This window comes from Xyrauchen texanus, chromosome 29 (genome assembly GCF_025860055.1).
Source record: "Xyrauchen texanus isolate HMW12.3.18 chromosome 29, RBS_HiC_50CHRs, whole genome shotgun sequence".
NCBI classification, from domain to species: domain Eukaryota; kingdom Metazoa; phylum Chordata; class Actinopteri; order Cypriniformes; family Catostomidae; genus Xyrauchen; species Xyrauchen texanus.
The window spans coordinates 24026276-24043689 of NC_068304.1; positions in this window are offsets into that span (position 1 = coordinate 24026276).

Here is a 17414-nt window from a genome sequence, read left to right on the forward strand (position 1 = left end):
ACTGAAATAATCTCTTTCATTTATCCGTTTGGGGAAATTCACAATATAAAGGTTGCAGAGGGCCGCAATTCTAAAATAGTCTGACAGCAACAAGTGTGTAGCTATTGAAGAGAAAGAGCCTTGTGTTGTTTTTGAGAACCCATGTAAAATACATTATAATAAACTTCCGTTAACCAAGGCCAGCTATTGAAATGCATTCTTTTAAAACTCTTAAAATGCTTATGTCAACTTAAATATGTTTTAAACTTCACCCTTCACCACTTATTTAAATATTCAGTAGGGGTCATTAAGAGATGACATGAATAAATTAGCATATTGATGGCAAAATCAGAGTTGTGCCTGTTGACTCACTACGAGATTTTTATTTATTTATTTATTTATTTATTTATTTTCAAGCAAAAATAGTGTGACAACAGAAAAGATACACAATAATAATAACTTATACACTTATGCTTGAAAATGGAGTGGGAAGAAGTAAAACTTATTAAACCCCACCCCAGTCTATCAAAGAATTTATACAACCAAAAAATAGCTGCTTCCTTCATCAATAATCTCAAAGAGAAAATAATAATAATTAAAAAAAAAAGAATAATAATAATAGCAATAATAATACCTCATTTAGAAACAGTGGTTGCACAAGTCAAAACCACACATTCATACCATACATATTAATAATATACAGATATTTCCACAGGTAACAATGATAATCAAATACCAACAATGGTAGACGTAAATACCACAAGGGTACATAACAATGATTTTCAAATACCGACAATGGTAGATGGAATACCACAAGAGTACATAATGACGAACAACTACCAACAATGGTAGACGGAATACCACAAGAGTACATAATGACGAACAACTACCAACAATGGTAGACGGAATACCACAAGGGTAACTAAATAATAACTAATCCAACAATCCACACAACATGAATACAATCAAAGCACAATGTCATTGTAATGGAACCAGACCTTTCGTTTGTAAAGACGTTTGAAATTGTGAATGCCTTGACACTGCTTTAATTCAAGCCCCAGATTATTCCACAAAGTAACCCCACAAACAGACATAGAAAAACTCCTCCTGGTGGAACCCGCCATTGGGACCACAAAGTTTCCTAATCCTCTCAAACTGTACTGAATGCTCCTTATGAGAAAAAATATTTTGAATGTTCACAGGTAATAAATAGTGATACGCTTTGAACATGAACTGTGCATTATATAATTTTACAAGATCCTGCATTTTTAATAGCTTGGATTTAAGAAAGAGTGGATTTGTGTGTTCGAAATAGGCTGCCTTGTGTATAATTCAGTATAGCTCTTTTCTGTAGCAAAAAAAGTGACTGTATTACATTTTTGTAATTATTGCCCCATACCTCAACACAGTAGGTTAAATATGGCTGTATTAAAGCACAATACAGGGTATGGAGTGCATTATAATCAAGAATATGCTTAACTCTACTTATTATGGCAAGGCTTTTGGAGACTTTAGTTGTAATATGTCTGATGTGGGCATTCCAACTTAGCTTGTTGTCTATCGTTACACCTAAAAATTTTATTTCCTGAACATTTTCAATGTGTACTCCGTCTATCTCAACCAGTTTCTGCTGAATCAGCTTGATACTTTCCAAAAAACATCACTTTGGATTTATCTAGGTTTAAGGATAATTTGTTGCTTTCCATCCATTTTTTAATTTACTTAGTTCTTTGTTTATAACGCTAATCAGTCGCTCCAAACTATCATTACTATAAAAAATATTTGTATCATCAGCGTACAATACACATTTAACCAATTGAGAAACATTGAAAATATCATCAATATATAAATTAAATAATTTGGGGCCCAATACTGACCCCTGCGGGACACCACAAGCAATGTCAAGACATCCAGAAGAGAATTCACCCATTTGAACAAACTGTACTCTGTCGCTCAAATAACTTTTCACCCATTTCCCAGCAACCCCCCGTATTCCATATATTTCTAATTTCTTAAGTAATATATCATGATTAATGGTATCAAAAGCTTTTTTGAGATCTATAAAAATTCCTATTGCATGTTTTTTGTTTGTTAGAGCCTTCGATATTTCTTCTGTAGCGCCAATTATGGCCATCAAGTAGATCTATTGGGTCTGAACCCATATTGTCCTTCATTAATTAGCTTATGCTTATATGTAAAATTTCTAACCGTTTGTCAAAAACCTTTTCAAGGATTTTTGAAAACTGGGGAAGGAGAGAAATGGGTCTGTAATTAGTAAAGTGATTCCTATTTCCATTTTTGAACAATGGTATGACCTTAGCAATTTTCATTTTTCTTGGCACACAGCCGTTTTTAAGCGTACAGGTTACAGATATGTGTTAGAGGCTTTATAATACTTTTAATTGTCTTTTTATTAGTACCATATCGATGGAGTGACAGTCTGTAGAGAACTTGTTTTTGGATTTTTGAACAATATTCATTATTTCACACTCACTGACAGGAGAGAGAAAAATAGTACGGTCATTCCTTACAGTGTTCAACTTCAATTCTTGGTTAGGAATTTTAGCTGCTAAATCAGGACCAACATTTACAAAGAAATTATTAAAATCATTTACTAATTTATTCATATCATTGTTTTCTCCATTAGAGTCATCAAAATATTCTTGATATTCCGTTATATTCGATCCTTGCTTAATGACACTATTTAATACTGCCCAGGTTCTTTTTATGTTAGATTTATTAGCAATTAATAGTTTTTCATAATAATGTTTTTTCGCCATTCTCATTATAGCTGTCAATTTGTTTTTGTACAGCTTGTATCTGTCCTCAGCATCTTTGGATTTTGATTTGACAAACAATTTATAGAGGTTATTTTTTTCTTACATGCATTCAGCAGGCCTTTGGAAATCCAGGGGCATTTTAGATTTTTTTCGGTTTACTAAATACTCTGAAGGGACAGTGCTTGTTGTACAAGGAAGTAAATATTTCTATAAAATGATTGTAAGCCACATCAGTCTGCATCTCTCCATGAATAGTATTCCAATCTTGTGACCTTATTTCTTCATTAAATGCATTAATAGCTTCCTCAGTTCAGTACTCGTCTATAGTGCACATTACAAGTTTTAATATGTTTAGAAACATTACAGTCATATATAGTAAAGACTGGTAAGTGGTCAGTGATATCACAGATCAATAGCCCATTAACTGTTTTGTTTAAAAGGTTGTTAGTAAAGATGTTATCGATTAAAGTTGCACTGTGAGAGGTAATCCTACTAGGCTTTGTGATGGATGGAAATAAGGACATACTATACATCCTATCAACAAATTCACAGGTAGGTTTGTGGTTGTTTGAGTTCAAAAGGTCAATATTGAAGTCCCCACACACAAATAAGGGCTTATTTTTATCTTCAGAAAACAATTTCACCATCCATTCATTAAATAAGTCTACACTTGATCCAGGTGACCTATAGACACAGCTTATAATAATATTCTTTTGCTTTTCATTTTTTAGTTCAATAGTTACACACTCCAGGACATTATCAAGTGCTATTGACAGACTATTTACTATTGAGAAATGTATTGTTTTATGGACATACAGTGCAACGCCACCTCCCGTCTTGTTTTGTCTGTTAATGTAGTTGAGGACATAGTCATTTATTTCAAAGTTGATTCCTTTGTCATCTTTAAACCAAGTTTCGGATATTGCTATGACACTAAAAGGATGAATAAATGACTCTAAGTAATCACGTATTTCACTATAATTGGAGTACATACTTCGACTGTTGAAATGGACAATAGACAATTTACCCTTTGTAATCAAGTCAGTATTATACTGTGCATTAGTATAATACTTACAATTAATATTAGTAGAGGAAAAAAAATTATTGTCCGGGTCAAAGATCTGATGTTAATTCAAGTCAAAGATTGGGTCTTAAGATCCAAGTCTTGGCAAAACATAAGATATGTTGAGATGAAGAAAATGCTTTTATGTAACTAACAGATTTTTATTTTCCTTGAATCTAAACTCTGTTTGGTGTCATTTGATGTCTTACCGCCTACCACTTCCTCATAATTTCTTTGTTGAATTGAAATACCAGACAACCATATCGCAGTTTTGCGCATCCAATTTAATCAAAATGTCAAAAGAACAATACGCAATAATTAAAACTAGAAAAACCATATGTGATAATTATTTCTAGAATGCGAAAAATCTATATTATCATTATATAAAATACAGGTTATATGTTTACAAATGCAAAGCTTATTTTAAAAGCCTCCCAAACCATGTTTTGTACATTACAGACTGACATATATATATAGGGTACATATACTCTATAAAGGTAACCCTGAAGTTAGAGTGCACCAGAGACCCACATACGAAATGCAGAAGGTATTTTGGGGGTGGGGGTTTGGGTGAGGGGTATCTCATCCTTACTGACTATTCTAAAACCAGAGTGAAATAATCCACTATTAATTGTGCAAACAAACCCAGCTTTCACTGACTAAGGTTTGTGATCTAGTACAGTGACTTCTCAGGTCACAAGGTACAGTAGGTTAAGATGATATAATAAGCCACAGCAATAATGTGGCTCAGTCACGGTGAATAAAACATGACTGTAATCCACTTCTTGGCCTAAAAGCTCTCATATAGGCATGGATGGCACTTGTCAGACATCATGACCTAATTACTTTCATAAATAAATGATTGTACTTTTCAATTTGAAGTTACATGCTGCGCTGGGCACCAAGACTGAAGTAAAGTGAACATCATTGGGCAGTTTATGGTATTTAACGTGTCCGAAATGTCCAAGTCCAGGAGTACTGGCTAGATTATAAAGATTTCCTTGCATCAAGTCAGACTATTAGCATTCCAGGATCTTCTCCCCATCTCTGAATGTTTGTTCTTCCAAACATTAGCAGGCAGAGAGCAGAGAGGCTCATGTTTTATTAATGACACATGAGGAGTAACACCAATCGGCTAATATAAATTTGCATATTTATTAAAAAGAAGACATTTGTGATTAATGGGATTTTGCCCTGCTTCATGGAAATAAGGTGAAAACTGTTAGTGAGTAAATCCCTAAGCTTGGCTTTCGGATATGACCCTGCATTGCATATTCTTAAGCTCTGACCAGGTTTACTGTACAAGTATCAATGTTTCTTCTATATCCATAATATGTATGTTTTTACTAATTCACCTGCCCATCAGAACAATGATTCTGTTACTCTACCACAAAGCCTACAATATTAAATTAAATTATTAATCATAAATGATGTGTCATTGCTAAAATCATTAGAATCATAATGCAAGTAAAAATATTTTTGCAAACATCTGCAGTCCTATGTGGCATCTCTGTCATCAAGTATGTTGATTCTTTGACTCTAAATAGAGATGCTCTCACATATTCATTATGCAGATCTCACTGTAAATATTCCACCTATGCTATGAACACTGCAGGAATATCACTGTATTTAGTCTGGGGCTGTTAGGCTGTGGAAACCAAGTTGCCTGAGAGAAAGACGTTGGAATGGGTTTATCAGTATGACATATTGATTCAAATATGTCATATAAGAATAAAAACAGAAAGAGGGCGAAGAAAAAACAGAATAAAAATTGTCTTGATGACAAGGACATTGTCAGATAAGTGGAGAAGGGCAGTCAGAGAGCTATTTAGAGCGCCAGCAAATAGCCTTTTTACCATTCTGCCTCCCTCTCAGCTCCCTCCTCCTCTGTTTGGGGATGGCATTAGAGACTGGAGACTGACATACATTTTTTATAGCTTCATAAAGTCATCCAATGACCAGGTCACCCTTCTCATAACTAGGGAGCAGAATTCTTGAAAAAAGCCATTCATCACTGTGAAAGGGCCTGCTTGTCCAAGCGCCTTCAAACATGCACAGAGTCTGGCGAGAGACACTCAGCGCAAATGCTAACGTACTTCTGCTGCTAATGCCAGATGACCTCCTCACATCTATTAGCAAGCTGGCTGACGCAGTGGACAGACACGTGCCGCGCTTGTCTCCTGCTAAAATTTAAACAGCAAAGATTACAAATGCCATGTCTGATTCCACATATCGGCATAACCATCATATATTTTTTCCCACAAAAGAAAAAAAGGTAGAGCGACTCATATGGAAAACTAAATAGCAATGAAATGAAAAGCAAAATGAAAAGTAACCTTAGGACAAAAAATACTTGTTTTGTTTAATCTAATAGGGATTTATTCTCTAGTGTGGGTGCATTTAAATAAATATGCTGCACTGTGTAGTTAATTTTGTGCATATGGCAATGCATTCTCACGTTTTATGATTTATTTGGATTTTACAATTATTTAAGGCAAGAGCATGATGTGCCTTTTAAGTATGTCCCCTTTGATTTGGCAAGACAGAAGGACCTCCAGTACTGAATTGGAACGCCCCTCACAGAGAAAGCATCACACCACCGCAGTCCATTAGTGGGCAATTAGTGACAGCTGGTGGGTTGTCAGACTGGTAATGGGCTCAAAAGGAATACCAGAGGAATACAGAAAACAATAGAGGGAACATGGTGAGAGACTGAAAAGTGAGTTTTTAAGAAATGGATTATGTTAAAAATGCTCAGAATGTATACTGTGCTTTCTTTTATTTTTGTCTTCTAAATAGGGGATCTTCGGCAGACAAATATTTGAATGTAGTCGTGAGGCAGAAAGTGTTTCCAATAATCATTCTGTCACAGCACCCACACGTGAGTGTCGAATCCTGCCAGACTCCAAACATTTTGTAATTATTAGCTCAAAATGATCAGGTATAAGTTGCATTATGCTACAATATTAATTCCAGTTGGGAGCTGGGTGGGGTTCAAGCCCCAGCACCACCAAGATGCCACTGTTGGGCCCTTGAGCCATATTATGGCTGACCCTGCACTATGACCCCAGCTTAGCTGTGATTTCCAGAAAGAAATTTTTTTTCCATGTAAATGTGCAAATGTATAATGTGTGACAAAAACTGAATTATGGGGGAGTGAATGCAGTGCTTTTAGTTAATCTATGATCATATCACATAAGTGTATATGGTTTTCAAAGAAATATCTATTTTTTCATATTTATGTCCAAATAAATGACCCATCCATAGTACAAATCAAGAATTGCCACCTAAGTAAACAACATCGGCAAGCACCTAGGTGTTTTTGGTCCTTTGGGGGGTACTGTCCAGTTCTCCCCTGGTTCATGAAAGGAAATGGGGGAAGACTGCAATTCTACAGTATTGTGTCCATCAGATCACTCTCCATTTTTTTGCCTGTTTTTCATTTCAAATGGTGTGGCTGAACTTTGAAAGGCCCAAGAGGCAGGCCATTGGGGGGCCTGCCTCTTTTATATATATATATATATATATATATATATATATATATATATATATATATATATATATAATTCCTTTAATAATTTATTGAAGAGGGCAGAAAAAAGGCAGCCAAGGGGAACAAATAGTGTTTCTCCCAGAACCAGGACCCCTTTGACCCTGATGTGATGTACCTGCAGCCTCCCCGGCCCCATCACATTAGCAAAATTCTTATTTGATGGCATTTTAATATTCTGCCTTGATGACTTTTTAGCAACATTTACTTTCCGCAGTCTCTGGCGCTTCCCCCGGAGGAAATGAAACATGTCAAAACCCATTACGAAAAAATCAAAATTTAAATACCTTGGCCGTGTTAGTAGTAATACACACAATCCCTGCCGCTCAGAGGCAGGGGCGCACAAACACTCTTCTGCTTGCCGGCTCGTAATGAGTCTGTTTGATGGGGAAGCGATTTGTGGGTCACCAAGCATACGTTACAGATCCAATTTAACCCTTGATTGCATGTACTCTGGAGGACCGGGGGAAATGTGTTATTGAAATTTAATACCAGATCATTTCTGTTTTTTCTTCCTCTCCCCCCGCCCTCTCCTCTCGTGCTGGCACAAAGGTGTTCTAATATGCCTCCCGGTGCATAGCGGTATCAGCGGAGGAGGTTGAGATGCAATGGGGGAGAAAGGAAAGTGCGGCCGATGGAGAGAAACAAAGACAATTTTATGCATGAACGCTAGGCCGGCCTCCTCCCGGGGTCTTGCTAAACACCAATCCAATTAGCCCCAGAAGACGCCACAATGGTTTCCAACTCAATTGAGTTCTGGCTTTTCCATCGTGTGATTTATGACTTTTACAATGCTGTTATTTCTATGCCGATGTGATCTGCACGCAATGACTGTGGGGCTTATACGACAGATACACAACGTAGCAATTTCACAGACATGCGGTCTGCTGTGGGAACAGACAGGTAGGATGGTGTGTCAGTGGAATGGGGAGTTAGGCCTCATAACAGCTGTAATGTGGCAGCATGCAAATGACTGCTGGTGAGTCTTTAACCTACACGAGAGAGTGAAATGAGAGATAGATAGACTGGGCTTTTTATGCACAGACCCCCGTGTGACATCTGACAGGATGTGAGGGTGACAGCAGACAACAATGTGAGGAAGCGGTAGTGTTATTAAGTGAGCCTATGTCAAGGACAAAGAAAGTCAACTGCCACTTTGACAATACAACAAGAATGATTATTATTTTGTATTTTTTTTGGAGTACCTCTGTTTGTAAGGAGACAAGTAAAATTGTAACTTCTGAACAGATGATTAAGCAATGATGGTGGTGGTTAAAGCTAATGTGTATAATTTATGTGCCACAAGTGTCCCTGAACAATTGCAATACCTGTTTTCAAACAAGTTTCCCTAACACTCCTCCCATCTGGCATTGGTTGGACAAACAGATAGTCCCGCCCCATACTAACACCATTGGTTGAGTCAATCAGTATGTTTACATGTACATTAATTCGATTTCATTTGGACTAAAACATAATTTTTTCTTTTAAAAAAACATAATGTCAATGCTTTAGTCCACCTGAAATCATGCCAGTCAATTTTTGTGAAGTCGGACTAACAGACTTGGGTAATATGATAGTAGTTCGGCTTCATCCAGAATATATACATTAATCAGATCATAACTGGCCTCTGTATTGTGCATATTTAAGCTCTGTTCCTTCACTCTGAAGTGGTGAAGGCAGACTACATTTAAAAGCATTTGTACAGTTTAGTAATATCACAATTTTTTCAATCAATGTAGCCTTAAATGTCAAAGTATGCAGGTTTAAAGTGTATTAGATGGTTTTCCCTCATCATGCAAGCACCGCTTTCACAACTGCCGTGTACATAACAGCGTTTTTTCTTTATTAATGAGTGAGAATTACAATAAATACAATTTTATATTACATGTTCTCTGGAGTGCAAACCCTTCTACAGTACAATGTGTGGCTATTATTATTTCTAGATTGTGTATTTTTATTCCCAATCAATGTCAGTTGTGTATTTTAAGTATTATTTTCATCTAACCTGGAAAGATACTTATCTAGACTGTATTTTTTTTACTACAAGCAGGGTTCAATATACTGGTGATCACTGATGCGCACTTTCTATGCAAAGTATAATTTCACATTTCAGTGCAAATGTCATTGTTCACCACAATGTCCATAACGCTGAAATTTTCCAGAGGTGATGTCCGACATTGTGTACCCAGTGTATTTGACATCCTTCCTTAAAAAAAAAATAAAAAATCGATTTTGCATTGTGTCATGTATGTTTAGACTGACAAATGAAGACTGTAGCAAAACCCCTCAAAAACACGCTACAGCTCAATTATAACTGTGCATGTAAACATACTGAATATTAAATGTTAAAAAGTACTGAAGTGTCAAGCTGGCTATGATATTTAAACAAACAGCAATATTTTGATGCCAAAGTGTTTAGGTTTTGGAACAAGAAATTTACTAAGGATACATCTACATTAAGCTGGATACATAATGCTCAAAAGGCTTTTTCAGGCCTTTGAAGGAATACAATGTGAATGTTGTAAAAAGAAACATTTATCTTTAACAACGCTATCAATGTGAATATTAGGCACAACAGCTCCACTGTAACATGGGCTGCCATCTTCATTGTTTTGGTGGAATGGATCAAATGGCAACAAATACATCATCGTTTTCAGATATATCCATTTTCCCTGTCCACACTACATGAAGACGCCGTTTTCAAATTTATCCACTCGGGAGAGCATTTTCAAAAAGCTAAATTTCCGCTGCCAAAAACCCTGTCTCAGTATGGACGGAAGGCCAAAACGTAGAGAAAAAGTTTAGTTTACAAATTAAAACGTATTAGTGTGGATGTGTCTAATAGTAGTGAATGCATATTAAGAGACAATACATTGACATGGAAAAAAAAAAATATACACTTCATATTTAATGAAAACAAAAATAAGCCTAATAAAACAAAAACACTACACCCTTATCCTAACCAAACAATAAAAGTTGCAGGAATGTTGACCAAAACAACTTTGACAATAATGAGACAAAGAAAACAAACAATTGTGTTTCAATGTAAACAGTGAGGAAAGGCATGCACACAGCACAATTAATCTTCTTTCCTCTGTCCTCCCTCTCTTTCTATTTCCTTTTTTCCCCCTGGAAGTTCTAAGCAAACTGTTCTTTTGAAAGCCTCTCTCAGTAAAACATCAAACACTAAGAACTGAGTTTTGTAGTCGGGATATCAGAAAGTCGAGTCAGGAATATCTCTCTTGTTTCAGCTTCCATTCAGTCCTCTTTGATGAGAAATCAAACAAAATGGAAAGTGCTCCTTTTTACTACACCCAAGCTTTATTTCCTCTGACAAACATTTTTGTCTCAATTACTTCACTATTCACTATTGTCTGCTTTTCCTCATCAAATTCCATGTGGTCTTTCAGCCCTACCCACAATTTCTGTGATTTATAATAAATCAACCAGAACAGAATATGACAAAGAGGGAAAGAGTTTATAATTGGAGAAATCTTAGAAAGGCAACCAATATTGAAGTTGGAATGTGTAATTCCAGCTCAACTAGTATGGAATTGAACCAATGGCTTTCAAAAAGGTTGCCTGAGCAGTCCCCATCTTCCATTGGTTGGCAAACTGGTTGTCCTCACCAAAATTTAACACAGTTGGTTGAGCCAATGTTGCAGTGCCAGGGTGGTCTGATGCTTAATCAGAGCACATTTTGATAGCGCCACAGTGTTAACACTTTTCGGGGAAATTAACCTACAAATTGATTACTTCTACACTGCCATTTTAATGTAAATAAGCAGATACTTTAGAGCCTATGATTGGATCATTATTGCAGTGATTAATATGTTTCAGCTGGCAACAATTCTTTTAACCCTAACTGATGCAGTGTGTAGCATCTCATTTCTAAAACGAAAAACGTGGTCAATGAAAATCTGTTACTGTGTTTCAGTAGGGGCAAATCATTGGCCTGCATCAAGCAAAGAAAACAACTAAGGATATTGCTGAAATCAATGGAATTTGGTTAAGAACTGCTAACACATTATAAAAAAAATGGAAGGATAGTGATGAACAGTCAGATTTGCGGAAGAAATGAGGTTGGAAAAAATCTTGAATGATTTTGATCGGAGATCGCTAAAACGCTTGATGAAGTCATATCGTAAACAATCTCTGGTAAACTCTACAGTATAGTACAGTAACATATACAGTATGTTTAATAGTGAAAGTAAGAGCATTTCCACTCGCAAAATGCAATGAGAAATTACAAGATTGGGACTTAACAGCTGTGTGACCACAAGAACACTTGTTAGTGAGGCTGATCAGAAAAAAATGACTTCAGTTTGCTAGGGAGCATGAAGATTGGACTGTGGGGCAATGGAAAAAGGTAATGTGGTCTGATTTACCCCATTCCAAAGAGATGGGCACGTCAGGGTAAGAAGGACAGCGCATGAAGCAATGCATCCAGTTCGAATCTCCCATCATCAATTCAAGGTCTTGGCAAAAGATTAAAGCAACTCTGGGCAGAAACAAATGTTGTGACATTGCCTAAGGTTGTTGAAGCAATGCCACAATGAATGCATGCTGTAATCAAAGGCAAAGGAATTCCAACGAGTATGCCACTTTGTTTTTTGGCCAGGCAGTGTATTTGTCTCTGCAAATTAAGCTGTGATAGACAGAAAAAATTAATTAAGCTTCAATTATATTTTGTTTATGATGTTTTGTGCATCTCTAACAACTTGCAAACTTTATCATTATTTACAAATAAAAACATTATAACAATGTTTATTATACTCCACTATTTGTTCTCTCAGAGACTCTGAAGAGTCTCTGAGAGGGAGAGAGCTGTAGGCATAGTGGGGCGAGCTAAACAGTGGGGTCTCTAATTGAGAGCTCAAGTGAGGAGCCGGCGAGCTGGCTCACTTCATCCAAGTGTTTGTCATTAGACCTCTCTACTGAGAGAAAGTGCGCCCATGCTGCGCAGTGGCGGCCTGCTCGTGTGTAACCAAGATTTATGCTAATGGACCCCTGCATATTCTTATTCCACATATCTATATTAAAGTTAATAGACTGTTACATTGCTTCTTAACCCCAGTCTCCATACATGATTACCTTTTCCGATTTCTTTGCAAAACACCATATAAACATGGGGCAGAGATTTTTGTTAACGTGTCAGTGGTTTTGTTTCCGGTAGCAGCCCAAGGCTCCCATAATTGTGGTTGGGGACTCTGTCATAAAGAGCTGATCTCTTGAATGCTGGACCTATCAACCTGCTATGCCAACTGGGAGTATGCAATGCTTACACTAGCACATCCTGCCTGAGAAAGCGCACTTGAAACAGTTATGGATCCCTGTGCTATAGCAGTTAGCAATTGTTTATTATCTCTATGCACTTTTAATGGCTTTAAGTTTATTTACCTTCATTTGTATTTATTTGCCTTGTAGCCAGCAAGTTCTTCTCTCTCTCTGCTATCCTTTCCCCACTCCCCATGCCTCCCCTCATCTCTCCCCCAGATTCACAGGAGGCGGGGTGGACCACTGGCTGACAGAAAGGCCGCAAGGGCAGCGTCTCCCCTCCTGAGAGGGGTGGGGGGTTAGTCAGACTGGCGGCGCACTGGCATGAATCATGCGAGGGAGGAGTGCGACGAGGAGGAGGGTATGATGGTGCCAGCTCTGAATCAGCTGATCAGTGGGAGAGTGAGATAAATAGGAGCCAGAGGTGCCAGATTGAGAGAAAGAGATACATGCAGCCGTGTTGCATGTGTGTCCTTATGTTTATGTTTCTTTCATGTTGAGTATCTGATTAAACTTTTTGTTGACTGTTCAGCCAGTTCCTGCCTCCTCCTTGCCCGTCCTTATACTGTAACAGAGACTAATCAGAAAAAATTACTTCAATTTACAAGGGAGCATGAAGATTGGACTATGGAGCAATGGAAAAAGGCCATGTGGTCTGATGAGTCCAGATTTACCCCATTCCAAACCGATGGGCACATCAGGGTAAGAAGGGAAGCACATAAAACAATGCACCTTGTTCGACTCTCCCATCATATACAAGATCTTGGCCAAAAATGAAAGCAACTCCAGATGGAAATAAATGTTGTGACATTGTATAAGTTTGTCAAAACAATGCAATGATGAATGTGCACCGTAATCAAAGCCAAAGGTGGTCCTACAAAATATTAGTATGCAACTTTTTTTGGGGCCCGGCAGTGTAGTTGTCTCTGGAAATTAAGCTGGGATAGACAGAAAATGTATTTAAACTGAAAATTACATAATTAAGCTTCAATAATATTTTGTTTATTATATTTGAGTGTCTCTAACAACTTGCTTTCGCTTTATTTACAAACAAAAACATAATCACAATGTTTATTATACTCCACTATTTTTTCTTTATGACTCTGAAGTGGCTCTGAGAGGGAGAGAGCTGTAGGCATAGCGGGGTGAGCTAAACAGTGGGGCCTCTAATTGATAGCTCAAGTGAGGAACCAGAGAGCTGGCTCACTTTATCCAAGTGTTAGTCATTAGACCTCTCTACTGAGAGAAAAAGCACCTGTACTGGGCAGTGGCGGCCTGCTTGTGTGTAACCAAGATTTATGCTAATGATCCCCTGCATATGCTTATTCCACATATCTATATTAAAGTTAATAGACTGTTACATTGCTTCTTAACCCCAGCCTCCATACATGATTACCTTTTCCGATTTCTTTGCAAAACGTCATATAAACACGGGGCAGATATTTTTGTCAACGTGTCAGTGGATTTGTTTCCGGTAGCGGCCCAAGGCTCCCATAAATGTGGTTGGGGTTTCTTTCATAAACACCTGCCTAAAGAACAGGGCAAGCCATCTCTTCAATGCTGTAATGTTCCCTGACTGCTGAACAGTCCATTGGATTTATAAACCTGCTATACCAACTGGGAGTTTTTAATTTAACTGGCACAGCCTGTCTGAGAAAACATGTTATGGCAGTTAGCAATCGCTTATCATCTCTATGCCCTTTTAATGGCTTTAAGTTTGTTTACCTTCATTTGTACTTATTTGCCTTGTTGTTTTATTTATTAGCCTTGTTGTATTGAGTTTCTTTCCTTACTTTGAGGAACTGCCTGGTACATCTGGTACTTCACAGAATGGATGTTGTCGAAGCCATGCACAGCAATTAACACACATGATACTCGCATGTTTAGCTTTGGTGCTCATTCTTCAACAAGCCAATTTCAGGAATATGCATAAACAGGAGAAATATGACCAAACGGACACCTTAGCAAAACTAAAACTTTTGTGCATTTAGTGCACACAAATAAAAGAGCAGACTGATATTTGCTAATATTTATAATATTTGCAGATGAGCATGCAAGTTGATATTTGAGCATAGAAGTGTCACATCCCTGCATGTTGCCATTGCTTCATGTTCACGAACTCTTAGTTTGACACTTTCATTGGAATTGGTGTTCTTCCCGAGCTGAAGACCCGCATAGGTGCACAATTCAGTCAGTGCTTTCATTCCTGCAGGAGAGGCTGGAGGGGAGGCTGTCCCCCTCCACCTTGAAGTTATATGTAGCTGCTATCGCAGCCCACCATGACGCAGTAGATTGCAAGTCCCTAGGTAAGCACGACTTGATTATCAGGTTCCTGAAGGGCGCCGGAGACGGAACCCTCTCCGGCCTAGCCTATTCCCATCCTGGGACTCCCCCTTCGAGCCGCATGATTCAGTTGAGATCAAGGCCCTCTCCCTGAAGACGGCCCTCCTGATCGTGTTAGCCTCCATCAAGAGGGTTGGGGACCTGCAAGCGTTCTCTGTCAGTGACACCTGCCTGGAGTTTGGTCCGGCACATTCTCACGTTATCCTGAGGCCGCGACCGGGCTACGTGCCCAAGGTTCCTGCGACCCCCTTCAGGGACCAGGTCGTGAACCTGCAAGCACTGCTCCGGGAGGAGGCAGACCCAGCTCTTTTGTTGCTGTGTCTGGTACATGCTTTGTGTATCTATTTGGACCGCACGCAGAGCTTTAGCTGTTCTGAGCAGCTCTTTTTCTGCCACAGCAATAGACCTACCACTGTAAACGGCCGTACCTTATTTTCGGCTCCTCAGTGCAAAATCCTGACTGGCACTCGCTTCCCTTTATACCCATATATCCGGGACGGGGCATGCAAATTCTGTCTGCCAACTTTACATTGGCCTTTTCTCAGGTTCAGAGGTACGTTTGGCATCCCAGGAAGACCCCTTGTGTCACTTCATTCTACACAACTTCTCGTTCCTTCTCTCGGGGGAATGGAGGTTACAACAGTAACCATGACATTTTACCTGCTAGAATTGTGTGAAATGAAACAGTCACTTAACATAACTTTTACGGGAAGAAATAAAATAGACCTTCGGGTTGTCTAAACGAAAGATAACACTTTATTAAGCTTTATAAACAGAAACGGTTTAGCAAAGTTTCATGGTTTCATTTCATTCACCGCTTATGATTGATGATCTCGCAGTGCACAGAAGGTACAGTATATGGGCTTTGTTCACAAATATGGCAGAGAGAGCAGTCATACAGTAATGAAACATATTAATAGATGTAAGGTCAGGCAGTTCAAAGAAGCAATTGTTTCGTTTGTGCTGATTTGTGTCACAAAAATTAACATTTGCTGGTTCGGTGTTTGAGATATTAGACACATTTTTTTGGACTGAGTGACGTCACTTTCCACCCCTTGTGGTCCAAATTGCTCCAAACCGGTGCCGTTCATTTGTGCTGATTTATGCCATTAAAATTAATCTTGCATCTATTTCCCTTCCTTTGAAATTACAGCTTGTATTCACTGCATTGAAGTCTTTTTTTGTGGTCCAAAACAGTGTCGTTCATTTTTGCTCAATTTCACACACACACACACACACACACACACACACACACACACACACACACACACACACACACACACACACACACACACACACACACACACACACACACACGTTGGTCTACCTATCATTATGAGGACTTTCCATAGACATAATGACTTTTATACTGTACAAACTATAGATTCTATCCTCTAAACCTAACACAACCCCTAAACCTAACCCTCACAGAAAACCTTCTGCATTTTTACATTTTCAATAAAACATTGTTTAGTATGATTTTTAAGCGATTTGAATTATGGGGACACTAGAAATGTCCTCATAAATCACATTTATAGCATAATACCCTTGTAATTACTAATTTGTAACTTACAAAATTGTCCTCGTAAATCACAAAAACACGCACGCACGCACACACACACACACACACACACACACACACACACACACACACACACACAGACACACACACACATATATATCCATCCATCCTTGTTTGTTTGTTTATCCAATAACTTGTTAGAAACAGCATAAGCCATGATACTAATTCTGAAGTGACATTTTTTAATTACTAACGAATGCTCGGACAAAAAATTTGGTTTGAACTAGCAACAGCAGATTCTGATCCATTGCGTGAGAAAAAAGTTCCATCCACAAATGCGTTTTTAGGACCGTAATCAGTTTTCCCCCCCCAAAATGTTTAATTTACTTCTTCATTGAACTGTTGTATATGAGCAATATCACACTCGCAACCATGCTATATGTCCTTAAATCAGCACTGCTGTGATACGGCACTTGGCCTGCGGCCTCGTGCCTGTGGCCGAATCACAGCAGTGCTGATGTAGGGCCATATCGCACTCTTGCTCATGTGATATTGCGAAAATAAATACATATATATATATAGCATTGAAATAAATTTACAGTGCAAATAATGGTTACTCTAGGGATGCTTGTGTATCGGCATTAGATGCTGTAAATGTGTCTATCGCCTTACTGAAACATATGATTGGTAAGCAAATATCATATCGCGTCTGATATGAATGTTCTGATTTGGTGGATCAGCTTAGTCGAACTATCTGTATCGCCACCAGTTGTGTTCCTACCTCCTGCAGCTCCGTGCATGTTTAGAGAGAACTTTTTTACACTTCAAAAAAATCTTTCAATGGTGCTGCGGCACCGCGTTAGTTTAAAAAAGTTCTGGGTCAAAAGCCTACTCGTTGTT